At 66.1% G+C, this 27,387-nt stretch overlaps 17 non-coding genes across 17 annotated transcripts; all 17 read right to left on the bottom strand.

Annotated features, from left to right (window-relative positions):
- Window positions 1-48: 48 nt before the first annotated feature.
- Window positions 49-129, bottom strand: LOC122895033. Its single transcript, XR_006382021.1, has one exon. It is a non-coding gene; the product is annotated as a small nucleolar RNA SNORD115 (small nucleolar RNA).
- A 1,585-nt stretch (window positions 130-1,714) lies between these two features.
- On the bottom strand, window positions 1,715-1,795 carry LOC122895099. The gene has a single exon (XR_006382082.1). It is a non-coding gene; the product is annotated as a small nucleolar RNA SNORD115 (small nucleolar RNA).
- Window positions 1,796-3,374: 1,579 nt separating this feature from the next.
- LOC122895032 lies at window positions 3,375-3,455 on the bottom strand. Its single transcript, XR_006382020.1, has one exon. It is a non-coding gene; the product is annotated as a small nucleolar RNA SNORD115 (small nucleolar RNA).
- A 1,585-nt stretch (window positions 3,456-5,040) lies between these two features.
- LOC122895098 lies at window positions 5,041-5,121 on the bottom strand. Its single transcript, XR_006382081.1, has one exon. It is a non-coding gene; the product is annotated as a small nucleolar RNA SNORD115 (small nucleolar RNA).
- Window positions 5,122-6,701: 1,580 nt separating this feature from the next.
- On the bottom strand, window positions 6,702-6,782 carry LOC122895031. Its single transcript, XR_006382019.1, has one exon. It is a non-coding gene; the product is annotated as a small nucleolar RNA SNORD115 (small nucleolar RNA).
- A 1,586-nt stretch (window positions 6,783-8,368) lies between these two features.
- Window positions 8,369-8,449, bottom strand: LOC122895030. Its single transcript, XR_006382018.1, has one exon. It is a non-coding gene; the product is annotated as a small nucleolar RNA SNORD115 (small nucleolar RNA).
- Window positions 8,450-10,027: 1,578 nt separating this feature from the next.
- On the bottom strand, window positions 10,028-10,108 carry LOC122895029. Its single transcript, XR_006382017.1, has one exon. It is a non-coding gene; the product is annotated as a small nucleolar RNA SNORD115 (small nucleolar RNA).
- Window positions 10,109-11,694: 1,586 nt separating this feature from the next.
- Window positions 11,695-11,775, bottom strand: LOC122895028. The gene has a single exon (XR_006382016.1). It is a non-coding gene; the product is annotated as a small nucleolar RNA SNORD115 (small nucleolar RNA).
- A 1,577-nt stretch (window positions 11,776-13,352) lies between these two features.
- LOC122895027 lies at window positions 13,353-13,433 on the bottom strand. The gene has a single exon (XR_006382015.1). It is a non-coding gene; the product is annotated as a small nucleolar RNA SNORD115 (small nucleolar RNA).
- Window positions 13,434-15,018: 1,585 nt separating this feature from the next.
- On the bottom strand, window positions 15,019-15,099 carry LOC122895026. Its single transcript, XR_006382014.1, has one exon. It is a non-coding gene; the product is annotated as a small nucleolar RNA SNORD115 (small nucleolar RNA).
- Window positions 15,100-16,677: 1,578 nt separating this feature from the next.
- LOC122895025 lies at window positions 16,678-16,758 on the bottom strand. Its single transcript, XR_006382013.1, has one exon. It is a non-coding gene; the product is annotated as a small nucleolar RNA SNORD115 (small nucleolar RNA).
- Window positions 16,759-18,342: 1,584 nt separating this feature from the next.
- Window positions 18,343-18,423, bottom strand: LOC122895024. Its single transcript, XR_006382012.1, has one exon. It is a non-coding gene; the product is annotated as a small nucleolar RNA SNORD115 (small nucleolar RNA).
- A 1,578-nt stretch (window positions 18,424-20,001) lies between these two features.
- LOC122895023 lies at window positions 20,002-20,082 on the bottom strand. Its single transcript, XR_006382011.1, has one exon. It is a non-coding gene; the product is annotated as a small nucleolar RNA SNORD115 (small nucleolar RNA).
- A 1,585-nt stretch (window positions 20,083-21,667) lies between these two features.
- On the bottom strand, window positions 21,668-21,748 carry LOC122895022. Its single transcript, XR_006382010.1, has one exon. It is a non-coding gene; the product is annotated as a small nucleolar RNA SNORD115 (small nucleolar RNA).
- Window positions 21,749-23,328: 1,580 nt separating this feature from the next.
- LOC122895021 lies at window positions 23,329-23,409 on the bottom strand. Its single transcript, XR_006382009.1, has one exon. It is a non-coding gene; the product is annotated as a small nucleolar RNA SNORD115 (small nucleolar RNA).
- Window positions 23,410-24,994: 1,585 nt separating this feature from the next.
- On the bottom strand, window positions 24,995-25,075 carry LOC122895020. Its single transcript, XR_006382008.1, has one exon. It is a non-coding gene; the product is annotated as a small nucleolar RNA SNORD115 (small nucleolar RNA).
- Window positions 25,076-26,654: 1,579 nt separating this feature from the next.
- Window positions 26,655-26,735, bottom strand: LOC122895019. Its single transcript, XR_006382007.1, has one exon. It is a non-coding gene; the product is annotated as a small nucleolar RNA SNORD115 (small nucleolar RNA).
- Window positions 26,736-27,387: the final 652 nt, after the last annotated feature.

The following is a 27,387-nucleotide window of genomic DNA, read 5'->3' as shown; positions in this document are numbered from 1 at the left end:
TCACGAGGCTCCGGGGGATGCTGAGATCCCGCCACAGACGCCTGCATTGGGCCTCAGCGTAATCCTATTGAGCATGATTTTTAGGTCATCATCGCTCTTCGAGACCATATGAGTTCTCATCATTGACCCAAGCAAGTTGGTGGCGATGCGTGCGGTCCCGTCGCACCCAGACCCCGCTTACCGGGGCCGCGTGCCGGACTGCGCCATGCGCCGGGGTCCTGAGACATTGGACCTGTGGGCAGGGCTGGGCCAGGCAAGACGAGATGGTGCGGGCGATCTCCTCGATGGTGGATGGGCTTCTGAGGAGACACGGAGAGACCAGCTGTCCAAACGCCCCGGTCTGGGGCCCCGGCCAGACGGCCGAGGGCTACCTTTCCCTAAGAACTGGCCGGTGGCGGCCGGGCATATGGCCGACCCACGCACGGCTGATGTGCGCACAGACGGAGCAGGGCCCAGGGTGCCAGCTGCCCTTACCTGGGCATCCCCAAACAAGGGAGATCAAGGCCCCTGGGCGAGCCCAGCCGTCGGCACAACGGCACGTGAGCATGGCACGGAGCACAGGGTTTCGACGGGTCCCCGCCTTCTCCCGAGGACGTGAGCTGAGGGGGGCGGTCAGGGACTGTGGGCCGGGACGCCACCCACCCACAACTGGTCCCACCTGGGTGCCAAGGATTGAGCCCCTACCCTGGAAGCCCAAGGTAGCTCGGGCCCAGGGCTGCCCCAGGGCCGAGCACTGAATGCCAGGTCACTGTCCACCACGACGGCCAGGCATACCGCCCACTGGCCGCCCCGGGCGAGGGTCCGGACTCTCGCCGTGCAGCGCCGCTTCGTCAGGACCCATCCCAGGTGCTTGAGAGTCTCAGGGGAGAGGCTCCGACGCAATGGCTGATAGGGCCTGGAACTCGCAGATCCTACCCCTAGGCCCAGTGGTACCTGGCTGTCTGGCGAGCACAAGGAATCCTCCTGCGCTCTTCGGAAGCAGCCTGGCGGGGTCTCCAGCACCTTGGGCGTGTGCGCTGGGGCACCGGAGCTCAGGCCTCGTCAGCCCGCCGAAACATGCCAAGTCCCGGGCCTCGAGCAGCACCCAGTGGCTGAAGGACACAGAAGCTTCTGAGACCACAGGTCTCACGTGCCCTACGTTCCTGGGCCCACGGGACACGCCCGGATGGGTCAGGAGGCCTCAGGGGCACCTGGGCCTATGGCGGCCACTCCGCGCTTTCCAGGACTTGCCAGCCACCCGGCCCCACGTTCGCGTTCCCTGCACCTGGGATGGCTCAAGGGCACCCGCTCACGGGGAGGTCAACGACGTCTGCACTACGAGGACCGCCACCCCAAGCCCAGGGCCTGCTGCAGAGTCACTGCTGGGCTACCCGCTTCCCAAGGCGTCTCGGGCCTCCCTCCAAGCCCAGAGGCTTCCGCTCACCTATGTTGCTTGTCGACGCACCGAGAACCTTGCCAGCCAGGCCCGCCGAAGGACACGAGGGGACGAGGAGGGCCAAGCCATGGCTCCCGGGGAGCTGTCCTGGGAAGAGGATTGGGACGGTGGGCAAGCATGAGTGCCGGAACAGCCCCGTGGGCACCCGCAGGTGCGCCTACGTTCCGGGCCCAACGCAGAGACGCTCGAGAGTTCCTTCTCCTCTAGCGCCCAGCTGCAGCGAGCCCTCAATGCCCCGAGGGTCTGCGGGATGCTGATCCCCGCACGGTCCTCTGCACTGGGCCTCAGCGTAATCCTATTGAGCATGATTTTTAGGTCATCATCGCTCTTCGAGACCATATGATTTCTCATCATTGACCCAAGCGAGCCGGGGGCGACGCGTGAGGTCCCTGCCCACCCACAACGCGCTTACCGAGGGAGCGATCGGGGCAGGCCCATGCCCCGGCGATCTGAGACACGGGCCCTTTGGGCGGGGCTAGGAGAAGCAAGACTTGGTCGTCAAGGCGAGATCCTCCCTTGGGAAGGGGTTTCTAAGGACAGAGGGGAGGCGATATATCAGAGGGACCTGCTCCGTGGCACGTGCCCCATGCAGCCACGATGGGTCACGCCCGAAGCCCTGGCCGCTGCTGGCCAGGCGTGTGGATGAAGGACCCAAGGCTCGGCGCCGCAAGCAAGGAACAGGGCCCTGGGAGGCCGCTGTCCATCCCTGGGCCTCCAGAAAGAGTGGATATCAGGGCCCCTGTGGGAGCCACCCCTCGCTGAGAAAGGCCCCGGGACGTGGCCGGGAAAGCTGGGTTATCGATGCCTAACACCTCGATGCCTACCGGGGCCCCAAGCCAACGGTGGCGGCCCCAGAAGGTACGGCCAGGAAGACGCCGACCCCAGATTGGCCAGGCTGTCGTCCATGCATCCGGGCGCTGGCACTCGAAGCCAACGTTCGCCCCCATGCCCGGATGGTAAAGGTCTGGAGTGGGAGTCGCGGGTCACGGTCTCCCAACAGCGCAAGGCAGGAGACCACTGCCCTGCCCTGCAACGGGGTCCTGAGTCTCCCCGCGTGGCGGCCCCTCATCTTGGGCCTGGGAGGACAGGCTCTCGCCCAGTGCCCGCTGGGGCCTGGGGCTCGCCCATTCTTGCCCAAGGCCAGCCAAACCATGCTCAATCGTCAGCCCAAGGAAACAGGGAGGGCTGTAGTTCAGCAGCCTCCCAGGCTCCCAACGTCCTTGGGATTCTGGTTCATAGGGCAGGAGCTCTGCCCTCTCCAGCCCCAGGCAACATGCGCTGGGGTTGCCTCGAGCAACCACCACTGGCTCAGGGGGACAGAAGCCCCTGACGCCAAGGGTCCTCCGACCCGTCTCCTCGCGGGCCCACAGGACACAAAGGGAGGTCCAAGGAGGCCTCAGGGACACGCCGATCGATGGCGTCATCCCCCCGGGATCCAGTCTTGCCAGTCACGCGGCCCAACGTTCACATTCCCTGACCTGGGATGGCTCAAGGGAGCCTGTTCACGGGCAAGCCAACGCGGTGTGGACAACGGGGGCCCCCACCCCTAGCACAGCGGTGGAGCCAGTGCCCATGCCGTGACTGGGGCCTCGCGGACTGTGCCCATGGCGCCTGCCATCTCCCGCCAGTCCCAGAGTCTCCCACTCACCTGTCTTGGGCAACGCTGCGCCTACCACCTGGCGCCCAAGGCACGCTGCAAGACACAAGGAGACAAGGGTTTGTGAGGCATGGCTCCCGAGGAGCTGTCCTCGGAGGGGGATTCGGTCTCTAGTCCGGTCGCCTGCCTCAACACCTCGAGGGGCCCCCGACGTGCACGGGCGGTCCAGGGCAGGAGCAGGGATCCCCGAGGGATCTTTGGCCTCAAGCTCCCAACTGCAGCGCCCCTCCAGGGTCACGAGGCTCCGGGGGATGCTGAGATCCCGCCACATACGCCTGCATTGGGCCTCAGCGTAATCCTATTGAGCATGATTTTTAGGTCATCATCGCTCTTCGAGACCATATGAGTTCTCATCATTGACCCAAGCAAGTTGGTGGCGATGCGTGCGGTCCCGTCGCACCCAGACCCCGCTTACCGGGGCCGCGTGCCGGACTGCGCCATGCGCCGGGGTCCTGAGACATTGGACCTGTGGGCAGGGCTGGGCCAGGCAAGACGAGCTGGTGCGGGCGATCTCCTCGATGGTGGATGGGCTACTGAGGAGACACGGAGAGACCAGCTGTCCAAACGCCCCGGTCTGGGGCCCCGGCCAGACGGCCGAGGGCTACCTTTCCCAAAGACCTGGCCCGTGGGGGCCGGGCATATGGCCGACCCACGCACGGCTGATGTGCGCACAGACGGAGCAGGGCCCATGGTGCCAGCTGCCCTTACCTGGGCATCCCCAAACAAGGGAGATCGAGGCCCCTGGGCGAGCCCAGCCGTCGGCACAACGGCACGTGAGCATGGCACGGAGCACAGGGTTTCGACGGGTCCCCGCCTTCTCCCGAGGACGTGAGCTGATGGGGGCGGTCAGGGACTGTGGGCCGGGACGCCGCCCACCCACAACTGGTCCCACCTGGGTGCCAAGGATAGAGCCCCTACCCTGGAAGCCCAAGGTAGCTCGGGCCCAGGGCTGCCCCAGGGCCGAGCACTGAATGCCAGGTCACTGTCCACCACGACGGCCAGGCATACCGCCCACTGGCCGCCCCGGGCGAGGGTCCGGACTCTCGCCGTGCAGCGCCGCTTCGTCAGGACCCATCCCAGGTGCTTGAGAGTCTCAGGGGAGAGGCTCCGACGCAATGGCTGATAGGGCCTGGAACTCGCAGATCCTACCCCTAGGCCCAGTGGTACCTGGCTGTCTGGCGAGCACAAGGAATCCTCCTGCGCTCTTCGGAAGCAGCCTGGAGGGGTCTCCAGCACCTTGGGTGTGTGCGCTGGGGCACCGGAGCTCAGGCCTCGTCAGCCCGCCGAAACATGCCAAGTCCCGGGCCTCGAGCAGCACCCAGTGGCTGAAGGACACAGAAGCTTCTGAGACCACAGGTCTCACGTGCCCTACGTTCCTGGGCCCACGGGACACGCCCGGATGGGTCAGGAGGCCTCAGGGGCACCTGGGCCTATGGCGGCCACTCCGCGCTTTCCAGGACTTGCCAGCCACCCGGCCCCACGTTCGCGTTCCCTGCACCTGGGATGGCTCAAGGGCACCCGCTCACGGGGAGGTCAACGAGGTCTGCACAACGAGGACCGCCACCCCAAGCCCAGGGCCTGCTGCAGAGTCACTGCTGGGCTACCTGCTTCCCAAGGCGTCTCGGGCCTCCCTCCAAGCCCAGAGGCTTCCGCTCACCTATGTTGCTTGTCGACGCACCGAGAACCTTGCCAGCCAGGCCCGCCGAAGGACACGAGGGGACGAGGAGGGCCAAGCCATGGCTCCCGGGGAGCTGTCCTGGGAAGAGGATTGGGACGGTGGGCAAGCATGAGTGCCGGAACAGCCCCGTGGGCACCCGCAGGTGCGCCTACGTTCCGGGCCCAACGCAGAGACGCTCGAGAGTTCCTTCTCCTCTAGCGCCCAGCTGCAGCGAGCCCTCAATGCCCCGAGGGTCTGCGGGATGCTGATCCCCGCACGGTCCTCTGCACTGGGCCTCAGCGTAATCCTATTGAGCATGATTTTTAGGTCATCATCGCTCTTCGAGACCATATGATTTCTCATCATTGACCCAAGCGAGCCGGGGGCGACGCGTGAGGTCCCTGCCCACCCACAACGCGCTTACCGAGGGAGCGATCGGGGCAGGCCCATGCCCCGGCGATCTGAGACACGGGCCCTTTGGGCGGGGCTGGGAGAAACAAGACTTGGTCGTCAAGGCGAGATCCTCCCTTGGGAAGGGGCTTCTAAGGACAGAGGGAGAGGCCGTCTATCAGAGGGGCCTGCTCCGTGGCACGTGCCCCATGCGGCCACGATGGGTCACGCCCGAAGCCCTGGCCGCTGCTGGCCAGGCGTGTGGATGAAGGACCCAAGGCTCGGCGCCGCAAGCAAGGAACAGGGCCCTGGGAGGCCGCTGTCCATCCCTGGGCCTCCAGAAAGAGTGGATATCAGGGCCCCTGTGGGAGCCACCCCTCGCTGAGAAAGGGCCCAGGACGTGGCCGGGATCGCTGGGTTATCGATGCCTAACACCTCGATGCCTACCGGGGCCCCAAGACAACGGGGGCGGCCCCAGAACGTACGGCCAGGAAGACGCCGACCCCAGATTGGCCCGGCTGTCGACCATGCATCCGGGCACTGGCACTCGCAGCCAACGTTCGCCCCCATGCCCAGATGGTAAAGGTCTGGAGTGGGAGTCGTGGGTGACGGTCTCCCAACAGCGCAAGGCAGGAGACCACTGCCCTGCCCTGCAACGGGGTCCTGAGTCTCCCCGCGTGGCGGCCCCTCCTCTTGGGCCTGGGAGGACAGGCTCTCGCCCAGTGCCCGCTGGGGCCTGGGGCTCGCCCATTCTTGCCCAAGGCCAGCCAAACCATGCTCAATCGTCAGCCCAAGGAAACAGGGAGGGCTGTAGTTCAGCAGCCTCCCAGGCTCCCAACGTCCTTGGGATTCTGGTTCATAGGGCAGGAGCTCTGCCCTCTCCAGCCCCAGGCAACATGCGCTGGGGTTTCCTCGAGCAATCACCACTGGCTCAGGGGGACAGAAGCCCCTGACGCCAAGGGTCCTCCGACCCGTCTCCTCGCGGGCCCACAGGACACAAAGGGAGGTCCAAGGAGGCCTCAGGGACACGCCGATCGATGGCGTCATCCCCCCGGGATCCAGTCTTGCCAGTCACGCGGCCCAACGTTCACATTCCCTGACCTGGGATGGCTCAAGGGAGCCTGTTCACGGGCAAGCCAACGCGGTGTGGACAACGGGGGCCCCCACCCCTAGCACAGCGGTGGAGCCAGTGCCCATGCCGTGACTGGGGCCTCGCGGACTGTGCCCATGACGCCTGCCATCTCCCGCCAGGCCCAGAGTCTCCCACTCACCTGTCTTGGGCAACGCTGCGCCTACCACCTGGCGCCCAAGGCACGCTGCAAGACACAAGGAGACAAGGGTTCGTGAGGCATGGCTCCCGAGGAGCTGTCCTCGGAGGGGGATTCGGTCTCTAGTCCGGTCGCCTGCCTCAACACCTCGAGGGGCCCCCGACGTGCACGGGCGGTCCAGGGCAGGAGCAGGGATCCCCGAGGGATCTTTGGCCTCAAGCTCCCAACTGCAGCGCCCCTCCAGGGTCACGAGGCTCCGGGGGATGCTGAGATCCCGCCACAGACGCCTGCATTGGGCCTCAGCGTAATCCTATTGAGCATGATTTTTAGGTCATCATCGCTCTTCGAGACCATATGAGTTCTCATCATTGACCCAAGCAAGTTGGTGGCGATGCGTGCGGTCACGTCGCACCCAGACCCCGCTTACCGGGGCCGCGTGCCGGACTGCGCCATGCGCCTGGGTCCTGAGACATTGGACCTGTGGGCAGGGCTGGGCCAGGCAAGACGAGCTGGTGCGGGCGATCTCCTCGATGGTGGATGGGCTTCTGAGGAGACACGGAGAGACCAGCTGTCCAAACGCCCCGGTCTGGGGCCCCGGCCAGACGGCCGAGGGCTACCTTTCCCAAAGACCTGGCCGGTGGCGGCCGGGCATATGGCCGACCCACGCATGGCTGATGTGCGCACAGACGGAGCGAGGGCCCAGGGTGCCAGCTGCCCTTATCTGGGCATCCCCAAACAAGGGAGATCGAGGCCCCTGGGCGAGCCCAGCCGTCGGCAGAACGGCACGTGAGCATGGCACGGAGCACAGGGTTTCGACGGGTCCCCGCTGTCTCCCGTGGACGTGAGCTGAGGGGGGCGGTCAGGGACTGTGGTCCGGGACGCCGCCCACCCACACCTGGTCCTACCTGGGAGCCAAGGATCGGAGCCCCTACCCTGGAAGCCCAAGGTGGCTCGGGCCCAGGGCTGCCCCAGGGCCGAGCACTGAATGCCAGGTCACTGTCCACCACGACGGCCAGGCACACCGCCCACTGGCCGCCCCGGGCGAGGGTCCGGACTCTCGCCGTGCAGCGCCGCTTCGTCAGGACCCATCCCAGGTGCTTGAGAGTCTCAGGGGAGAGGCTCCGACGCAATGGCTGATAGGGCCTGGAACTCGCAGATCCTACCCCTAGGCCCAGTGGTACCTGGCTGTCTGGCGAGCAAAAGGAACTTCCTGCGCTCTTCGGAAGCAGCCTGGCGGGGTCTCCAGCGCCTTGGGCGTCTGCGCTGGGGCACCGGAGCTCAGGCCTCGTCAGCCCGCCGAAACATGCCAAGTCCCGGGCCTCGAGCAGCACCCAGTGGCTGAAGGACACAGAAGCTTCTGAGACCACGGGTCTCACGTGCCCTACGTTCCTGGGCCCACGGGACACGCCCGGATGGGTCAGGAGGCCTCAGGGGCACCTGGGCATATGGCGGCCACTCCGCAATTTCCAGGACTTGCCAGCCACCCGGCCCCACGTTCGCGTTCCCTGCACCAGGGATGGCTCAAGGGCACCCGCTCACGGGGAGGTCAACGACGTCTGCACAACGAGGACAGCCACCCCAAGCCCAGGGCCTGCTGCAGAGTCACTGCTGGGCTACCCGCTTCCCAAGGCGTCTCGGGCCTCCCTCCAAGCCCAGAGGCTTCCGCTCACCTATGTTGCTTGTCGACGCACCGAGAACCTTGCCAGCCAGGCCCGCCGAAGGACACGAGGGGACGAGGAGGGCCAAGCCATGGCTCCCGGGGAGCTGTCCTGGGAAGAGGATTGGGACGGTGGGCAAGCATGAGTGCCGGAACAGCCCCGTGGGCACCCGCAGGTGCGCCTACGTTCCGGGCCCAACGCAGAGACGCTCGAGAGTTCCTTCTCCTCTAGCGCCCAGCTGCAGCGAGCCCTCAATGCCCCGAGGGTCTGCGGGATGCTGATCCCCGCACGGTCCTCTGCACTGGGCCTCAGCGTAATCCTATTGAGCATGATTTTTAGGTCATCATCGCTCTTCGAGACCATATGAGTTCTCATCATTGACCCAAGCGAGCCGGGGGCGACGCGTGAGTCCCGGCACACTCACAACGCGCTTACCTAGGGAGCGATCGGGGCAGGCCCATGCCCCGGCGATCTGAGACACGGGCCCTTTGGGCGGGGCTAGGAGAAGCAAGACTTGGTCGTCAAGGCGAGATCCTCCCTTGGGAAGGGGTTTCTAAGGACAGAGGGGAGGCGATATATCAGAGGGACCTGCTCCGTGGCACGTGCCCCATGCAGCCACGATGGGTCACGCCCGAAGCCCTGGCCGCTGCTGGCCAGGCGTGTGGATGAAGGACCCAAGGCTCGGCGCCGCAAGCAAGGAACAGGGCCCTGGGAGGCCGCTGTTCATCCCTGGGCCTCCAGAAAGAGTGGATATCAGGGCCCCTGTGGGAGCCACCCCTTGCTGAGAAAGGCCCCAGGACGTGGCCGGGAAAGCTGGGTTATAGATGCCTAACACCTCGATGCCTACCGGGGACCCAAGACAACGGGGGCGGCCCCAGAACGTACGGCCAGGAAGACGCCGACCCCAGATTGGCCCGGCTGTCGACCATGCCTCCGGGCACTGGCACTCGCAGCCAACGTTCGCCCCCATGCCCGGATGGTAAAGGTCTGGAGTGGGAGTCGTGGGTGACGGTCTCCCAACAGCGCAAGGCAGGAGACCACTGCCCTGCCCTGCAACGGGGTCCTGAGTCTCCCCGCGTGGCGGCCCCGCCTCTTGGGCCTGGGAGGACAGGCTCTCGCCCAGTGCCCGCTGGGGCCTGGGGCTCGCCCATTCTTGCCCAAGGCCAGCCAAACCATGCTCAATCGTCAGCCCAAGGAAACAGGGAGGGCTGTACTTCAGCAGCCTCCCAGGCTCCCCACGTCCTTGGGAGTCTGGTTCATAGGGTAGGAGCTCTGCCCTCTCCAGCCCCAGGCAACATGCGCTGGGGTTGCCTCGAGCAATCACCACTGGCTCAGGGGGACAGAAGCCCCTGACGCCAAGGGTCCTCCGACCCGTCTCCTCGCGGGCCCACAGGACACAAAGGGAGGTCCAAGGAGGCCTCAGGGACACGCCGATCGATGGCGTCATCCCCCCGGGATCCAGTCTTGCCAGTCACGCGGCCCAACGTTCACATTCCCTGACCTGGGATGGCTCAAGGGAGCCTGTTCACGGGCAAGCCAACGCGGTGTGGACAACGGGGGCCCCTACCCCTAGCACAGCGGTGGAGCCAGTGCCCCTGCCGTGACTGGGGCCTCGCGGACTGTGCCCATGGCGCCTGCCATCTCCCGCCAGTCCCAGAGTCTCCCACTCACCTGTCTTGGGCAACGCTGCGCCTACCACCTGGCGCCCAAGGCACGCTGCAAGACACAAGGAGACAAGGGTTCGTGAGGCATGGCTCCCGAGGAGCTGTCCTCGGAGGGGGATTCGGTCTCTAGTCCGGTCGCCTGCCTCAACACCTCGAGGGGCCCCCGACGTGCACGGGCGGTCCAGGGCAGGAGCAGGGATCCCCGAGGGATCCTTGGCCTCAAGCTCCCAACTGCAGCGCCCCTCCAGGGTCCCGAGGCTCCGGGGGATGCTGAGATCCCGCCACAGACGCCTGCATTGGGCCTCAGCGTAATCCTATTGAGCATGATTTTTAGGTCATCATCGCTCTTCGAGACCATATGAGTTCTCATCATTGACCCAAGCAAGTTGGTGGCGATGCGTGCGGTCCCGTCGCACCCAGACCCCGCTTACCGGGGCCGCGTGCCGGACTGCGCCATGCGCCGGGGTCCTGAGACATTGGACCTGTGGGCAGGGCTGGGCCAGGCAAGACGAGCTGGTGCGGGCGATCTCCTCGATGGTGGATGGGCTTCTGAGGAGAGACGGAGAGACCAGCTGTCCAAACGCCCCGGTCTGGGGCCCCGGCCAGACGGCCGAGGGCTACCATTCCCAAAGACCTGGCCGGTGGCGGCCGGGCATATGGCCGACCCACGCACGGCTGATGTGCGCACAGACGGAGCAGGGCCCAGGGTGCCAGCTGCCCTTACCTGGGCATCCCCAAACAAGGGAGATCGAGGCCCCTGGGCGAGCCCAGCCGTCGGCAGAACGGCACGTGAGCATGGCACGGAGCACAGGGTTTCGACGGGTCCCCGCTGTCTCCCGTGGACGTGAGCTGAGGGGGGCGGTCAGGGACTGTGGGCCGGGACGCCGCCCACCCACACCTGGTCCTACCTGGGAGCCAAGGATCGGAGCCCCTACCCTGGAAGCCCAAGGTGGCTCGGGCCCAGGGCTGCCCCAGGGCCGAGCACTGAATGCCAGGTCACTGTCCACCATGACGGCCAGGCACACCGCCCACTGGCCGCCCCGGGCGAGGGTCCGGACTCTCGCCGTGCAGCGCCGCTTCGTCAGGACCCATCCCAGGTGCTTGAGAGTCTCAGGGGAGAGGCTCCGACGCAATGGCTGATAGGGCCTGGAACTCGCAGATCCTACCCCTAGGCCCAGTGGTACCTGGCTGTCTGGCGAGCACAAGGAATCCTCCTGCGCTCTTCGGGAGCAGCCTGGCGGGGTCTCAAGCGCCTTGGGCGTGTGCGCTGGGGCACCGGAGCTCAGGCCTCGTCAGCCCGCCGAAACATGCCAAGTCCCGGGCCTCGAGCAGCACCCAGTGGCTGAAGGACACAGAAGCTTCTGAGACCACGGGTCTCACGTGCCCTACGTTCCTGGGCCCACGGGACACGCCCGGATGGGTCAGGAGGCCTCAGGGGCACCTGGGCCTATGGCGGCCACTCCGCAATTTCCAGGACTTGCCAGCCACACGGCCCCACGTTCGCGTTCCCGGCACCAGGGATGGCTCAAGGGCACCCGCTCACGGGGAGGTCAACGACGTCTGCACAACGAGGACAGCCACCCCAAGCCCAGGGCCTGCTGCAGAGTCACTGCTGGGCTACCCGCTTCCCAAGGCGTCTCGGGCCTCCCTCCAAGCCCAGAGGCTTCCGCTCACCTATGTTGCTTGTCGACGCACCGAGAACCTTGCCAGCCAGGCCCGCCGAAGGACACGAGGGGACGAGGAGGGCCAAGCCATGGCTCCCGGGGAGCTGTCCTGGGAAGAGGATTGGGACGGTGGGCAAGCATGAGTGCCGGAACAGCCCCGTGGGCACCCGCAGGTGCGCCTACGTTCCGGGCCCAACGCAGAGACGCTCGAGAGTTCCTTCTCCTCTAGCGCCCAGCTGCAGCGAGCCCTCAATGCCCCGAGGGTCTGCGGGATGCTGATCCCCGCACGGTCCTCTGCACTGGGCCTCAGCGTAATCCTATTGAGCATGATTTTTAGGTCATCATCGCTCTTCGAGACCATATGAGTTCTCATCATTGACCCAAGCGAGCCGGGGGCGACGCGTGAGTCCCGGCACACTCACAACGCGCTTACCTAGGGAGCGATCGGGGCAGGCCCATGCCCCGGCGATCTGAGACACGGGCCCTTTGGGCGGGGCTAGGAGAAGCAAGACTTGGTCGTCAAGGCGAGATCCTCCCTTGGGAAGGGGTTTCTAAGGACAGAGGGGAGGCGATATATCAGAGGGACCTGCTCCGTGGCACGTGCCCCATGCGGCCACGATGGGTCACGCCCGAAGCCCTGGCCGCTGCTGGCCAGGCGTGTGGATGAAGGACCCAAGGCTCGGCGCCGCAAGCAAGGAACAGGGCCCTGGGAGGCCGCTGTCCATCCCTGGGCCTCCAGAAAGAGTGGATATCAGGGCCCCTGTGGGAGCCACCCCTTGCTGAGAAAGGCCCCAGGACGTGGCCGGGAAAGCTGGGTTATCGATGCCTAACACCTCGATGCCTACCGGGGCCCCAAGCCAACGGGGGCGGCCCCAGAACGTACGGCCAGGAAGACGCCGACCCCAGATTGGCCAGGCTGTCGTCCATGCATCCGGGCGCTGGCACTCGAAGCCAACGTTCGCCCCCATGCCCAATGGTAAAGGTCTGGAGTGGGAGTCGCGGGTCACGGTCTCCCAACAGCGCAAGGCAGGAGACCACAGCCCTGCCCTGCAACGGGGTCCTGAGTCTCCCCGCGTGGCGGCCCCTCCTCTTGGGCCTGGGAGGACAGGCTCTCGCCCAGTGCCCGCTGGGGCCTGGGGCTCGCCCATTCTTGCCCAAGGCCAGCCAAACCATGCTCAATCGTCAGCCCAAGGAAACAGGGAGGGCTGTAGTTCAGCAGCCTCCCGGGCTCCCAACGTCCTTGGGATTCTGGTTCATAGGGCAGGAGCTCTGCCCTCTCCAGCCCCAGGCAACATGCGCTGGGGTTGCCTCGAGCAACCACCACTGGCTCAGGGGGACAGAAGCCCCTGACGCCAAGGGTCCTCCGACCCGTCTCCTCGCGGGCCCACAGGACACAAAGGGAGGTCCAAGGAGGCCTCAGGGGCACGCCGATCGATGGCGGCATACCCCCGGGATCCAGTCTTGCCAGTCACGCGGCCCAACGTTCACATTCCCTGACCTGGGATGGCTCAAGGGAGCCTGTTCACGGGCAAGCCAACGCGGTGTGGACAACGGGGGCCCGCACCCCTAGCACAGCGGTGGAGCCAGTGCCCATGCCGTGACTGGGGCCTCGCGGACTGTGCCCATGGCGCCTGCCATCTCCCGCCAGGCCCAGAGTCTCCCACTCACCTGTCTTGGGCAACGCTGCGCCTACCACCTGGCGCCCAAGGCACGCTGCAAGACACAAGGAGACAAGGGTTCGTGAGGCATGGCTCCCGAGGAGCTGTCCTCGGAGGGGGATTCGGTCTCTAGTCCGGTGGCCTGCCTCAACACCTCGAGGGGCCCCCGACGTGCACGGGCGGTCCAGGGCAGGAGCAGGGATCCCCGAGGGATCTTTGGCCTCAAGCTCCCAACTGCAGCGCCCCTCCAGGGTCACGAGGCTCCGGGGGATGCTGAGATCCCGCCACAGACGCCTGCATTGGGCCTCAGCGTAATCCTATTGAGCATGATTTTTAGGTCATCATCGCTCTTCGAGACCATATGAGTTCTCATCATTGACCCAAGCAAGTTGGTGGCGATGCGTGCGGTCCCGTCGCACCCAGACCCCGCTTACCGGGGCCGCGTGCCGGACTGCGCCATGCGCCGGGGTCCTGAGACATTGGACCTGTGGGCAGGGCTGGGCCAGGCAAGACGAGCTGGTGCGGGCGATCTCCTCGATGGTGGATGGGCTTCTGAGGAGACACGGAGAGACCAGCTGTCCAAACGCCCCGGTCTGGGGCCCCGGCCAGACGGCCGAGGGCTACCTTTCCCAAAGACCTGGCCGGTGGGGGCCGGGCATATGGCCGACCCACGCACGGCTGATGTGCGCACAGACGGAGCAGGGCCCAGGGTGCCAGCTGCCCTTACCTGGGCATCCCCAAACAAGGGAGATCGAGGCCCCTGGGCGAGCCCAGCCGTCGGCACAACGGCACGTGAGCATGGCACGGAGCACAGGGTTTCGACGGGTCCCCGCCTTCTCCCGAGGACGTGAGCTGAGGGGGGCGGTCAGGGACTGTGGGCCAGGATGCCGCCCACCCACAACTGGTCCCACCTGGGTGCCAAGGATCGAGCCCCTACCCTGGAAGCCCAAGGTAGCTCGGGCCCAGGGCTGCCCCAGGGCCGAGCACTGAATGCCAGGTCACTGTCCACCACGACGGCCAGGCATACCGCCCACTGGCCGCCCCGGGCGAGGGTCCGGACTCTCGCCGTGCAGCGCCGCTTCGTCAGGACCCATCCCAGGTGCTTGAGAGACTCAGGGGAGAGGCTCCGACGCAATGGCTGATAGGGCCTGGAACTCGCAGATCCTACCCCTAGGCCCAGTGGTACCTGGCTGTCTGGCGAGCACAAGGAATCCTCCTGCGCTCTTCGGAAGCAGCCTGGCGGGGTCTCCAGCGCCTTGGGCGTCTGCGCTGGGGCACCGGAGCTCAGGCCTCGTCAGCCCGCCGAAACATGCCAAGTCCCGGGCCTCGAGCAGCACCCAGTGGCTGAAGGACACAGAAGCTTCTGAGACCACGGGTCTCACGTGCCCTACGTTCCTGGGCCCACGGGACACGCCCGGATGGTTCAGGAGGCCTCAGGGGCACCTGGGCATATGGCGGCCACTCCCCAATTTCCAGGACTTGCCAGCCACACGGCCCCACGTTCGCGTTCCCTGCACCAGGGATGGCTCAAGGGCACCCGCTCACGGGGAGGTCAACGACGTCTGGACAACGAGGACAGCCACCCCAAGCCCAGGGCCTGCTGCAGAGTCACTGCTGGGCTACCCGCTTCCCAAGGCGTCTCGGGCCTCCCTCCAAGCCCAGAGGCTTCCTCTCACCTATGTTGCTTGTCGACGCACCGAGAACCTTGCCAGCCAGGCCCGCCGAAGGACACGAGGGGACGAGGAGGGCCAAGCCATGGCTCCCGGGGAGCTGTCCTGGGAAGAGGATTGGGACGGTGGGCAAGCATGAGTGCCGGAACAGCCCCGTGGGCACCCGCAGGTGCGCCTACGTTCCGGGCCCAACGCAGAGACGCTCGAGAGTTCCTTCTCCTCTAGCGCCCAGCTGCAGCGAGCCCTCAATGCCCCGAGGGTCTGCGGGATGCTGATCCCCGCACGGTCCTCTGCACTGGGCCTCAGCGTAATCCTATTGAGCATGATTTTTAGGTCATCATCGCTCTTCGAGACCATATGAGTTCTCATCATTGACCCAAGCGAGCCGGGGGCGACGCGTGAGTCCCGGCACACTCACAACGCGCTTACCTAGGGAGCGATCGGGGCAGGCCCATGCCCCGGCGATCTGAGACACGGGCCCTTTGGGCGGGGCTAGGAGAAGCAAGACTTGGTCGTCAAGGCGAGATCCTCCCTTGGGAAGGGGTTTCTAAGGACAGAGGGGAGGCGATATATCAGAGGGACCTGCTCCGTGGCACGTGCCCCATGCGGCCACGATGGGTCACGCCCGAAGCCCTGGCCGCTGCTGGCCAGGCGTGTGGATGAAGGACCCAAGGCTCGGCGCCGCAAGCAAGGAACAGGGCCCTGGGAGGCCGCTGTCCATCCCTGGGCCTCCAGAAAGAGTGGATATCAGGGCCCCTGTGGGAGCCACCCCTTGCTGAGAAAGGCCCCAGGACGTGGCCGGGAAAGCTGGGTTATCGATGCCTAACACCTCGATGCCTACCGGGGCCCCAAGCCAACAGGGGCGGCCCCAGAACGTACGGCCAGGAGGACGCCGACCCCAGATTGGCCAGGCTGTCATCCATGCATCCGGGCGCTGGCACTCGAAGCCAACGTTCGCCCCCATGCCCAGATGGTAAAGGTCTGGAGTGGGAGTCGCGGGTCACGGTCTCCCAACAGCGCAAGGCAGGAGACCACTGCCCTGCCCTGCAACGGGGTCCTGAGTCTCCCCGCGTGGCGGCCCCTCCTCTTGGGCCTGGGAGGACAGGCTCTCGCCCAGTGCCCGCTGGGGCCTGGGGCTCGCCCATTCTTGCCCAAGGCCAGCCAAACCATGCTCAATCGTCAGCCCAAGGAAACAGGGAGGGCTGTAGTTCAGCAGCCTCCCAGGCTCCCAACGTCCTTGGGATTCTGGTTCATAGGGCAGGAGCTCTGCCCTCTCCAGCCCCAGGCAACATGCGCTGGGGTTGCCTCGAGCAACCACCACTGGCTCAGGGGGACAGAAGCCCCTGACGCCAAGGGTCCTCCGACCCGTCTCCTCGCGGGCCCACAGGACACAAAGGGAGGTCCAAGGAGGCCTCAGGGGCACGCCGATCGATGGCGGCATCCCCCCGGGATCCAGTCTTGCCAGTCACGCAGCCCAACGTTCACATTCCCTGACCTGGGATGGCTCAAGGGAGCCTGTTCACGGGCAAGCCAACGCGGTGTGGACAACGGGGGCCCCCACCCCTAGCACAGCGGTGGAGCCAGTGCCCATGCCGTGACTGGGGCCTCGCGGACTGTGCCCATGGCGCCTGCCATCTCCCGCCAGGCCCAGAGTCTCCCACTCACCTGTCTTGGGCAACGCTGCGCCTACCACCTGGCGCCCAAGGCACGCTGCAAGACACAAGGAGACAAGGGTTCGTGAGGCATGGCTCCCGAGGAGCTGTCCTCGGAGGGGGATTCGGTCTCTAGTCCGGTCGCCTGCCTCAACACCTCGAGGGGCCCCCGACGTGCACGGGCGTTCCAGGGCAGGAGCAGGGATCCCCGAGGGATCTTTGGCCTCAAGCTCCCAACTGCAGCGCCCCTCCAGGGTCACGAGGCTCCGGGGGATGCTGAGATCCCGCCACAGACGCCTGCATTGGGCCTCAGCGTAATCCTATTGAGCATGATTTTTAGGTCATCATCGCTCTTCGAGACCATATGAGTTCTCATCATTGACCCAAGCAAGTTGGTGGCGATGCGTGCGGTCCCGTCGCACCCAGACCCCGCTTACCGGGGCCGCGTGCCGGACTGCGCCATGCGCCGGGGTCCTGAGACATTGGACCTGTGGGCAGGGCTGGGCCAGGCAAGACGAGCTGGTGCGGGCGATCTCCTCGATGGTGGATGGGCTTCTGAGGAGACACGGAGAGACCAGCTGTCCAAACGCCCCGGTCTGGTGCCCCGGCCAGACGGCCGAGGGCTACCTTTCCCAAAGACCTGGCCGGTGGGGGCCGGGTATATGGCCGACCCACGCACGGCTGATGTGCGCACAGACGGAGCAGGGCCCAGGGTGCCAGCTGCCCTTACCTGGGCATCCCCAAACAAGGGAGATCGAGGCCCCTGGGCGAGCCCAGCCGTCGGCAAAACGGCACGTGAGCATGGCACGGAGCACAGGGTTTCGACGGGTCCCCGCCTTCTCCCGAGGACGTGAGCTGAGGGGGGCGGTCAGGGACTGTGGGCCGGGACGCCGCCCACCCACAACTGGTCCCAGCTGGGTGCCAAGGATCGAGCCCCTACCCTGGAAGCCCAAGGTAGCTCGGGCCCAGGGCTGCCCCAGGGCCGAGCACTGAATGCCAGGTCACTGTCCACCACGACGGCCAGGCATACCGCCCACTGGCCGCCCCGGGCGAGGGTCCGGACTCTCGCCGTGCAGCGCCGCTTCGTCAGGACCCATCCCAGGTGCTTGAGAGTCTCAGCGGAGAGGCTCCGACGCAATGGCTGATAGGGCCTGGAACTCGCAGATCCTACCCCTAGGCCCAGTGGTACCTGGCTGTCTGGCGAGCACAAGGAATCCTCCTGCGCTCTTCGGAAGCAGCCTGGCGGGGTCTCCAGCGCCTTGGGCGTCTGCGCTTGGCACCGGAGCTCAGGCCTCGTCAGCACGCCGAAACATGCCAAGTCCCGGGCCTCGAGCAGCACCCAGTGGCTGAAGGACACAGAAGCTTCTGAGACCACGGGTCTCACGTGCCCTACGTTCCTGGGCCCACGGGACACGCCCGGATGGTTCAGGAGGCCTCAGGGGCACCTGGGCATATGGCGGCCACTCCCCAATTTCCAGGACTTGCCAGCCACACGGCCCCACGTTCGCGTTCCCTGCACCAGGGATGGCTCAAGGGCACCCGCTCACGGGGAGGTCAACGACGTCTGGACAACGAGGACAGCCACCCCAAGCCCAGGGCCTGCTGCAGAGTCACTGCTGGGCTACCCGCTTCCCAAGGCGTCTCGGGCCTCCCTCCAAGCCCAGAGGCTTCCTCTCACCTATGTTGCTTGTCGACGCACCGAGAACCTTGCCAGCCAGGCCCGCCGAAGGACACGAGGGGACGAGGAGGGCCAAGCCATGGCTCCCGGGGAGCTGTCCTGGGAAGAGGATTGGGACGGTGGGCAAGCATGAGTGCCGGAACAGCCCCGTGGGCACCCGCAGGTGCGCCTACGTTCCGGGCCCAACGCAGAGACGCTCGAGAGTTCCTTCTCCTCTAGCGCCCAGCTGCAGCGAGCCCTCAATGCCCCGAGGGTCTGCGGGATGCTGATCCCCGCACGGTCCTCTGCACTGGGCCTCAGCGTAATCCTATTGAGCATGATTTTTAGGTCATCATCGCTCTTCGAGACCATATGAGTTCTCATCATTGACCCAAGCGAGCCGGGGGCGACGCGTGAGTCCCGGCACACTCACAACGCGCTTACCTAGGGAGCGATCGGGGCAGGCCCATGCCCCGGCGATCTGAGACACGGGCCCTTTGGGCGGGGCTAGGAGAAGGAAGACTTGGTCGTCAAGGCGAGATCCTCCCTTGGGAAGGGGTTTCTAAGGACAGAGGGGAGGCGATATATCAGAGGGACCTGCTCCGTGGCACGTGCCCCATGCGGCCACGATGGGTCACGCCCGAAGCCCTGGCCGCTGCTGGCCAGGCGTGTGGATGAAGGACCCAAGGCTCGGCGCCGCAAGCAAGGAACAGGGCCCTGGGAGGCCGCTGTCCATCCCTGGGCCTCCAGAAAGAGTGGATATCAGGGACCCTGTGGGAGCCACCCCTTGCTGAGAAAGGCCCCAGGACGTGGCCGGGAAAGCTGGGTTATCGATGCCTAACACCTCGATGCCTACCGGGGCCCCAAGCCAACGGGGGCGGCCCCAGAACGTACGGCCAGGAAGACGCCGACCCCAGATTGGCCAGGCTGTCGTCCATGCATCCGGGCGCTGGCACTCGAAGCCAACGTTCGCCCCCATGCCCAGATGGTAAAGGTCTGGAGTGGGAGTCGCGGGTCACGGTCTCCCAACAGCGCAAGGCAGGAGACCACTGCCCTGCCCTGCAACGGGGTCCTGAGTCTCCCCGCGTGGCGGCCCCTCCTCTTGGGCCTGGGAGGACAGGCTCTCGCCCAGTGCCCGCTGGGGCCTGGGGCTCGCCCATTCTTGCCCAAGGCCAGCCAAACCATGCTCAATCGTCAGCCCAAGGAAACAGGGAGGGCTGTAGTTCAGCAGCCTCCCAGGCTCCCAACGTCCTTGGGATTCTGGTTCATAGGGCAGGAGCTCTGCCCTCTCCAGCCCCAGGCAACATGCGCTGGGGTTGCCTCGAGCAACCACCACTGGCTCAGGGGGACAGAAGCCCCTGACGCCAAGGGTCCTCCGACCCGTCTCCTCGCGGGCCCACAGGACACAAAGGGAGGTCCAAGGAGGCCTCAGGGACACGCCGATCGATGGCGACATCCCCCCGGGATCCAGTCTTGCCAGTCACGCGGCCCAACGTTCACATTCCCTGACCTGGGATGGCTCAAGGGAGCCTGTTCACGGGCAAGCCAACGGGGTGTGGACAACGGGGGCCCCCACCCCTAGCACAGCGGTGGAGCCAGTGCCCATGCCGTGACTGGGGCCTCGCGGACTGTGCCCATGGCGCCTGCCATCTCCCGCCAGGCCCAGAGTCTCCCACTCACCTGTCTTGGGCAACGCTGCGCCTACCACCTGGCGCCCAAGGCACGCTGCAAGACACAAGGAGACAAGGGTTCGTGAGGCATGGCTCCCGAGGAGCTGTCCTCGGAGGGGGATTCGGTCTCTAGTCCGGTCGCCTGCCTCAACACCTCGAGGGGCCCCCGACGTGCACGGGCGGTCCAGGGCAGGAGCAGGGATCCCCGAGGGATCTTTGGCCTCAAGCTCCCAACTGCAGCGCCCCTCCAGGGTCACGAGGCTCCGGGGGATGCTGAGATCCCGCCACAGACGCCTGCATTGGGCCTCAGCGTAATCCTATTGAGCATGATTTTTAGGTCATCATCGCTCTTCGAGACCATATGAGTTCTCATCATTGACCCAAGCAAGTTGGTGGCGATGCGTGCGGTCCCGTCGCACCCAGACCCTGCTTACCGGGGCCGCGTGCCGGACTGCGCCATGCGCCGGGGTCCTGAGACATTGGACCTGTGGGCAGGGCTGGGCCAGGCAAGACGAGCTGGTGCGGGCGATCTTCTCGATGGTGGATGGGCTTCTGAGGAGAGACGGAGAGACCAGCTGTCCAAACGCCCCAGTCTGGGGCCCCGGCCAGACTGCCGAGGGCTACCTTTCCCAAAGACCTGGCCGGTGGGGGCCGGGCATATGGCCGACCCACGCACGGCTGATGTGCGCACAGACGGAGCAGGGCCCAGGGTGCCAGCTGCCCTTACCTGGGCATCCCCAAACAAGGGAGATCGAGGACCCTGGGCGAGCCCAGCCGTCGGCACAACGGCACGTGAGCATGGCACGGAGCACAGGGTTTCGACGGGTCCCCGCCTTCTCCCGAGGACGTGAGCTGAGGGGGGCGGTCAGGGACTGTGGGCCGGGACGCCGCCCACCCACAACTGGTCCCACCTGGGTGCCAAGGATCGAGCCCCTACCCTGGAAGCCCAAGGTAGCTCGGGCCCAGGGCTGCCCCAGGGCCGAGCACTGAATGCCAGGTCACTGTCCACCACGACGGCCAGGCATACCGCCAACTGGCCGCCCCGGGCGAGGGTCCGGACTCTCGCCGTGCAGCGCCGCTTCGTCAGGACCCATCCCAGGTGCTTGAGAGTCTCAGGGGAGAGGCTCCGACGCAATGGCTGATAGGGCCTGGAACTCGCAGATCCTACCCCTAGGCCCAGTGGTACCTGGCTGTCTGGCGAGCACAAGGAATCCTCCTGCGCTCTTCGGAAGCAGCCTGGCGGGGTCTCCAGCGCCTTGGGCGTGTGCGCTGGGGCACCGGAGCTCAGGCCTCGTCAGCCCGCCGAAACATGCCAAGTCCCGGGCCTCGAGCAGCACCCAGTGGCTGAAGGACACAGAAGCTTCTGAGACCACGGGTCTCACGTGCCCTACGTTCCTGGGCCCACGGGACACGCCCGGATGGTTCAGGAGGCCTCAGGGGCACCTGGGCATATGGCGGCCACTCCCCAATTTCCAGGACTTGCCAGCCACACGGCCCAACGTTCGCGTTCCCTGCACCAGGGATGGCTCAAGGGCACCCGCTCACGGGGAGGTCAACGACGTCTGGACAACGAGGACAGCCACCCCAAGCCCAGGGCCTGCTGCAGAGTCACTGCTGGGCTACCCGCTTCCCAAGGCGTCTCGGGCCTCCCTCCAAGCCCAGAGACTTCCGCTCACCTATGTTGCTTGTCGACGCACCGAGAACCTTGCCAGCCAGGCCCGCCGAAGGACACGAGGGGACGAGGAGGGCCAAGCCATGGCTCCCGGGGAGCTGTCCTGGGAAGAGGATTGGGACGGTGGGCAAGCATGAGTGCCGGAACAGCCCCGTGGGCACCCGCAGGTGCGCCTACGTTCCGGGCCCAACGCAGAGACGCTCGAGAGTTCCTTCTCCTCTAGCGCCCAGCTGCAGCGAGCCCTCAATGCCCCGAGGGTCTGCGGGATGCTGATCCCCGCATGGTCCTCTGCACTGGGCCTCAGCGTAATCCTATTGAGCATGATTTTTAGGTCATCATCGCTCTTCGAGACCATATGAGTTCTCATCATTGACCCAAGCGAGCCGGGGGCGACGCGTGAGGTCCCTGCCCACCCACAACGCGCTTACCGAGGGAGCGATCGGGGCAGGCCCATGCCCCGGCGATCTGAGACACGGGCCCTTTGGGCGGGGCTAGGAGAAGCAAGACTTGGTCGTCAAGGCGAGATCCTCCCTTGGGAAGGGGTTTCTAAGGACAGAGGGGAGGCGATATATCAGAGGGACCTGCTCCGTGGCACGTGCCCCATGCGGCCACGATGGGTCACGCCCGAAGCCCTGGCCGCTGCTGGCCAGGCGTGTGGATGAAGGACCCAAGGCTCGGCGCCGCAAGCAAGGAACAGGGCCCTGGGAGGCCGCTGTCCATCCCTGGGCCTCCAGAAAGAGTGGATATCAGGGCCCCTGTGGGAGCCACCCCTTGCTGAGAAAGGCCCCAGGACGTGGCCGGGAAAGCTGGGTTATCGATGCCTAACACCTCGATGCCTACCGGGGCCCCAAGCCAACGGGGGCGGCCCCAGAACGTACGGCCAGGAAGACGCCGACCCCAGATTGGCCAGGCTGTCGTCCATGCATCCGGGCGCTGGCACTCGAAGCCAACGTTCGCCCCCATGCCCAGATGGTAAAGGTCTGGAGTGGGAGTCGCGGGTCACGGTCTCCCAACAGCGCAAAGCAGGAGACCACTGCCCTGCCCTGCAACGGGGTCCTGAGTCTCCCCGCGTGGCGGCCCCTCCTCTTGGGCCTGGGAGGACAGGCTCTCGCCCAGTGCCCGCTGGGGCCTGGGGCTCGCCCATTCTTGCCCAAGGCCAGCCAAACCATGCTCAATCGTCAGCCCAAGGAAACAGGGAGGGCTGTAGTTCAGCAGCCTCCCAGGCTCCCAACGTCCTTGGGATTCTGGTTCATAGGGCAGGAGCTCTGCCCTCTCCAGCCCCAGGCAACATGCGCTGGGGTTGCCTCGAGCAACCACCACTGGCTCAGGGGGACAGAAGCCCCTGACGCCAAGGGTCCTCCGACCCGTCTCCTCGCGGGCCCACAGGACACAAAGGGAGGTCCAAGGAGGCCTCAGGGACACGCCGATCGATGGCGGCATCCCCCCGGGATCCAGTCTTGCCAGTCACGCGGCCCAACGTTCACATTCCCTGACCTGGGATGGCTCAAGGGAGCCTGTTCACGGGCAAGCCAACGCGGTGTGGACAACGGGGGCCCCCACCCCTAGCACAGCGGTGGAGCCAGTGCCCATGCCGTGACTGGGGCCTCGCGGACTGTGCCCATGGCGCCTGCCATCTCCCGCCAGGCCCAGAGTCTCCCACTCACCTGTCTTGGGCAACGCTGCGCCTACCACCTGGCGCCCAAGGCACGCTGCAAGACACAAGGAGACAAGGGTTCGTGAGGCATGGCTCCCGAGGAGCTGTCCTCGGAGGGGGATTCGGTCTCTAGGCCGGTGGCCTGCCTCAACACCTCGAGGGGCCCCCGACGTGCACGGGCAGGTCCAGGGCAGGAGCAGGGATCCCCGAGGGATCTTTGGCCTCAAGCTCCCAACTGCAGCGCCCCTCCAGGGTCACGAGGCTCCGGGGGATGCTGAGATCCCGCCACAGACGCCTGCATTGGGCCTCAGCGTAATCCTATTGAGCATGATTTTTAGGTCATCATCGCTCTTCGAGACCATATGAGTTCTCATCATTGACCCAAGCAAGTTGGTGGCGATGCGTGCGGTCCCGTCGCACCCAGACCCCGCTTACCGGGGCCGCGTGCCGGACTGCGCCATGCGCCGGGGTCCTGAGACATTGGACCTGTGGGCAGGGCTGGGCCAGGCAAGACGAGCTGGTGCGGGCGATCTCCTCGATGGTGGATGGGCTTCTGAGGAGAGACGGAGAGACCAGCTGTCCAAACGCCCCAGTCTGGGGCCCCGGCCAGACTGCCGAGGGCTACCTTTCCCAAAGACCTGGCCGGTGGGGGCCGGGCATATGGCCGACCCACGCACGGCTGATGTGCGCACAGACGGAGCAGGGCCCAGGGTGCCAGCTGCCCTTACCTGGGCATCCCCAAACAAGGGAGATCGAGGACCCTGGGCGAGCCCAGCCGTCGGCACAACGGCACGTGAGCATGGCACGGAGCACAGGGTTTCGACGGGTCCCCGCCTTCTCCCGAGGACGTGAGCTGAGGGGGGCGGTCAGGGACTGTGGGCCGGGACGCCGCCCACCCACAACTGGTCCCACCTGGGTGCCAAGGATCGAGCCCCTACCCTGGAAGCCCAAGGTAGCTCGGGCCCAGGGCTGCCCCAGGGCCGAGCACTGAATGCCAGGTCACTGTCCACCACGACGGCCAGGCATACCGCCCACTGGCCGTCCCGGGCGAGGGTCCGGACTCTCGCCGTGCAGCGCCGCTTCGTCAGGACCCATCCCAGGTGCTTGAGAGTCTCAGGGGAGAGGCTCCGACGCAATGGCTGATAGGGCCTGGAACTCGCAGATCCTACCCCTAGGCCCAGTGGTACCTGGCTGTCTGGCGAGCACAAGGAATCCTCCTGCGCTCTTCGGAAGCAGCCTGGCGGGGTCTCCAGCGCCTTGGGCGTCTGCGCTGGGGCACCGGAGCTCAGGCCTCGTCAGCCCGCCGAAACATGCCAAGTCCCGGGCCTCGAGCAGCACCCAGTGGCTGAAGGACACAGAAGCTTCTGAGACCACGGGTCTCACGTGCCCTACGTTCCTGGGCCCACGGGACACGCCCGGATGGGTCAGGAGGCCTCAGGGGCACCTGGGCCTATGGCGGCCACTCCGCGCTTTCCAGGACTTGCCAGCCACCCGGCCCCACGTTCGCGTTCCCTGCACCTGGGATGGCTCAAGGGCACCCGCTCACGGGGAGGTCAACGACGTATGCACAACGAGGACCGCCACCCCAAGCCCAGGGCCTGCTGCAGAGTCACTGCTGGGCTACCCGCTTCCCAAGGCGTCTCGGGCCTCCCTCCAAGCCCAGAGGCTTCCGCTCACCTATGTTGCTTGTCGACTCACCGAGAACCTTGCCAGCCAGGCCCGCCGAAGGACACGAGGGGACGAGGAGGGCCAAGCCATGGCTCCCGGGGAGCTGTCCTGGGAAGAGGATTGGGACGGTGGGCAAGCATGAGTGCCGGAACAGCCCCGTGGGCACCCGCAGGTGCGCCTACGTTCCGGGCCCAACGCAGAGACGCTCGAGAGTTCCTTCTCCTCTAGCGCCCAGCTGCAGCGAGCCCTCAATGCCCCGAGGGTCTGCGGGATGCTGATCCCCGCACGGTCCTCTGCACTGGGCCTCAGCGTAATCCTATTGAGCATGATTTTTAGGTCATCATCGCTCTTCGAGACCATATGAGTTCTCATCATTGACCCAAGCGAGCCGGGGGCGACGCGTGAGGTCCCTGCCCACCCACAACGCGCTTACCGAGGGAGCGATCGGGGCAGGCCCATGCCCCGGCGATCTGAGACACGGGCCCTTTGGGCGGGGCTGGGAGAAGCAAGACTTGGTCGTCAAGGCGAGATCCTCCCTTGGGAAGGGGTTTCTAAGGACAGATGGGAGGCGATATATCAGAGGGACCTGCTCCGTGGCACGTGCCCCATGCGGCCACGATGGGTCACGCCCGAAGCCCTGGCAGCTGCTGGCCAGGCGTGTGGATGAAGGACCCAAGGCTCGGCGCCGCAAGCAAGGAACAGGGCCCTGGGAGGCCGCTGTGCATCCCTGGGCCTCCAGAAAGAGTGGATATCAGGGCCCCTGTGGGAGCCACCCCTTGCTGAGAAAGGCCCCAGGACGTGGCCGGGAAAGCTGGTTTATCGATGCCTAACACCACGATGCCTACCGGGGCCCCAAGCCAACGGGGGCGGCCCCAGAACGTACGGCCAGGAAGACGCCGACCCCAGATTGGCCAGGCTGTCGTCCATGCATCCGGGCGCTGGCACTCGAAGCCAACGTTCGCCCCCATGCCCAGATGGTAAAGGTCTGGAGTGGGAGTCGCGGGTGACGGTCTCCCAACAGCGCAAGGCAGGAGACCACTGCCCTGCCCTGCAACGGGGTCCTGAGTCTCCCCGCGTGGCGGCCCCTCCTCTTGGGCCTGGGAGGACAGGCTCTCGCCCAGTGCCCGCTGGGGCCTGGGGCTCGCCCATTCTTGCCCAAGGCCAGCCAAACCATGCTCAATCGTCAGCCCAAGGAAACAGGGAGGGCTGTACTTCAGCAGCCTCCCAGGCTCCCCACGTCCTTGGGAGTCTGGTTCATAGGGCAGGAGCTCTGCCCTCTCCAGCCCCAAGCAACATGCGCTGGCGTTGCCTCGAGCAATCACCACTGGCTCAGGGGGACAGAAGCCCCTGACGCCAAGGGTCCTCCGACCCGTCTCCTCGCGGGCCCACAGGACACAAAGGGAGGTCCAAGGAGGCCTCAGGGGCACGCCGATCGATGGCGGCATCCCCCCGGGATCCAGTCGTGCCAGTCACGCGGCCCAACTTTCACATTCCCTGACCTGGGATGGCTCAAGGGAGCCTGTTCACGGGCAAGCGAACGCGGTGTGGACAACGGGGGCCCCCACCCCTAGCACAGCGGTGGAGCCAGTGCCCCTGCCGTGACTGGGGCCTCGCGGACTGTGCCCATGGCGCCTGCCATCTCCCGCCAGGCCCAGAGTCTCCCACTCACCTGTCTTGGGCAACGCTGCGCCTACCACCTGGCGCCCAAGGCACGCTGCAAGACACAAGGAGACAAGGGTTCGTGAGGCATGGCTCCCGAGGAGCTGTCCTCGGAGGGGGATTCGGTCTCTAGTCCGGTGGCCTGCCTCAACACCTCGAGGGGCCCCCGACGTGCACGGGCGGTCCAGGGCAGGAGCAGGGATCCCCGAGGGATCCTTGGCCTCAAGCTCCCAACTGCAGCGCCCCTCCAGGGTCCCGAGGCTCCGGGGGATGCTGAGATCCCGCCACAGACGCCTGCATTGGGCCTCAGCGTAATCCTATTGAGCATGATTTTTAGGTCATCATCGCTCTTCGAGACCATATGAGTTCTCATCATTGACCCAAGCAAGTTGGTGGCGATGCGTGCGGTCCCGTCGCACCCAGACCCCGCTTACCGGGGCCGCGTGCCGGACTGCGCCATGCGCCGGGGTCCTGAGACATTGGACCTGTGGGCAGGGCTGGGCCAGGCAAGACGAGCTGGTGCGGGCGATCTCCTCGATGGTGGATGGGCTTCTGAGGAGAGACGGAGAGACCAGCTGTCCAAACGCCCCGGTCTGGGGCCCCGGCCAGACGGCCGAGGGCTACCTTTCCCAAAGACCTGGCCGGTGGCGGCCGGGCATATGGCCGACCCACGCACGGCTGATGTGCGCACAGACGGAGCAGGGCCCAGGGTGCCAGCTGCCCTTACCTGGGCATCCCCAAACAAGGGAGATCGAGGCCCCTGGGCGAGCCCAGCCGTCGGCAGAACGGCACGTGAGCATGGCACGGAGCACAGGGTTTCGACGGGTCCCCGCTGTCTACCGTGGACGTGAGCTGAGGGGGGCGGTCAGGGACTGTGGGCCGGGACGCCGCCCACCCACACCTGGTCCTACCTGGGAGCCAAGGATCGGAGCCCCTACCCTGGAAGCCCAAGGTGGCTCGGGCCCAGGGCTGCCCCAGGGCCGAGCACTGAATGCCAGGTCACTGTCCACCACGACGGCCAGGCACACCGCCCA

This window comes from Neovison vison, chromosome 13 (assembly GCF_020171115.1).
Source record: "Neovison vison isolate M4711 chromosome 13, ASM_NN_V1, whole genome shotgun sequence".
NCBI classification, from domain to species: domain Eukaryota; kingdom Metazoa; phylum Chordata; class Mammalia; order Carnivora; family Mustelidae; genus Neogale; species Neogale vison.
Note: the sequence above shows the minus strand (reverse complement) of the source record. Positions and strands in the feature narration are given on the sequence as shown.